The sequence below is a fragment of the Myotis davidii genome, unplaced genomic scaffold (assembly GCF_000327345.1).
Source record: "Myotis davidii unplaced genomic scaffold, ASM32734v1 scaffold1765, whole genome shotgun sequence".
Lineage (NCBI taxonomy): Eukaryota > Metazoa > Chordata > Mammalia > Chiroptera > Vespertilionidae > Myotis > Myotis davidii.
The window spans coordinates 35,583-37,644 of NW_006296231.1; positions in this window are offsets into that span (position 1 = coordinate 35,583).

The window sequence follows — 2,062 nt, forward strand, 5'->3', positions numbered from 1 at the left end:
CTGCTTCAACGTAATTCTCAAAGTATAGCCAGTTCAGTGGGATGAGACGATGGATCTGAAAGAAAGAAGCAGAATGGATAAACTGAGATATATTTATACATGTTATACTGTAAGGCAGGAAAAAAAATAAGTGGTTGCACACACAAATTTAACTCTGCTACATCTCAAGAACAAACAGTAAGCGGGAAAAAAAGTCTTAGAAGGATCTTTTCATTATAAAATTCAAATCAGGGAAAACTAAATATATCTCTTAGGGGAACATTTATCAGTGGGGAAAATATAAAGTCGAGGTGGGGGGGAGGATAATTAACATAAAATTCACTTCATTTGGCAAATATTGAGTGTGGAGAGGGCATGCAGCTGGGGCTGGGTAGGCAGAGCTGGCAAAGGATCTAATAATGTCTATTTCTTCTTAAACTTAAATGTTTTGGGGTGATGTTGGTTAATACGATTATATAGGTTTCAGGTGTACATCGTCTGTATTTTGCATTGTGTGCTCATCATTCCAAGTCTAGTCTCCTTCCATCACCATATCTTTGACATGCGCCCTACAATGCCTATTTCTTAACCTAGGTTCTGGACCAGAGACCCTGGTGTTCTGACTGTGGCCATTCCCTAAGTTTTCCACTATGTTGTCCTCATTTCTGTATATGCATATTTCACAACCTCACCCCAACCCCTGACTAACGGTCCTTAGTTCACAGGATTCTTGTGAAGAAGGAGCAAAATTATAATGAGACGGGGATAGTTGACAGCACATTGAAGTTCTCAGAGCACATCAGAGGTGACTGCGGTGAGTACAGGGAAGGCCAAGGCAGAGTGAAAACCACACCTGAAGGCGCTGACTGGGTAGCTCAGTTGGTTAGAGAGCCGTCCAGATACACCAAGGTTGTGGGCTCAGTCCCCGGTCAGGACAGATATAAGAATCAACTAATTGAATGCATCAATAAGTAGAGCAATCTCTCTCTCTCTCTCTCTCTCTCTCTCACCAAACAATAAATTTAAAAATTTTTTAAAGAAAGAAAACCACGCCTGAAGCATGTGAAACACATGAGGTGAGACCTGCTGTACATACTCAGAATCATTGGGTGCCTTTTCTGTGTGACAGAAGAATGGCCCTGGCCCAATAACATTCTCTTGGAGCTTCAGAGGTGGGAAGGAGCCAATCATTTAGACGAATTTCATAATCATTTAGAATCTATAGGTCGCGACCCCTTTGGCGGATGAACGACCCTTTCACAGGGGTCACCGAAGACCATCCTGCATATCAGATATTTACATTATGATTCATAACAGTAGCAAATAATTTTATGGCTGGGTCACAACATGAGGAACTGTATTTAAAGGGCCAGAAGGTTGAGAACCACTGAGAAGAGAGTCACCCCTGTTGCCTAAATTAGCCAGTTTGGAGAGACCAGAAGGAACTTTCTCACAACGAGAAGCCTTGGGACTACACAGTCAGAATCTTGGTTTGAAATATCTACCCCGGTAGGAAACCAGGAACAAAGAGCTAGACCACACCCAAGGTGGGGACATTAAAAAAAAAAAGAATTTGTTTCACCTATTCTTAGCCTGGTCATCACCCTTGAGCCAATGGAAGGAGAGCAATTCCTTGGCCAATCATATGGCTCTGTAGCCTATTTCTTCCCAGTCCCAGCCGCCACTCATTAAGGACCCGCCAGGAAGACCCGGAGCGGTGAGTCAGCAGAGAGACTGCCCTGCAGTCTCTCTTTTATCTGCTTTGTCACTTCAAGTCTTTGCCTTCTACCCCTTTGTCCTGCTTCTTTTCTTGACCATCCAGACAGCAGTCTTTGTGACCTTAACCATGGCCCTGGATTTTGACTCTTTAACACGTGAAATTTCGGTTGAAAGACTCCTGCCATGATGGTGTTCACCCTCTATTGTGATGCTCTATTCAAGTACCATAGCTTGGCTCTGGCTCAGTAGCTCAGTTGGTTAGAGCATTGTCCCAATACCCCAAGGTTGCCGGTTCTATCCCCGGTCAGGGCACATACAAGAATCAACCAGTGAAACATAAATAAGTGGAACAACAAATTGAGAT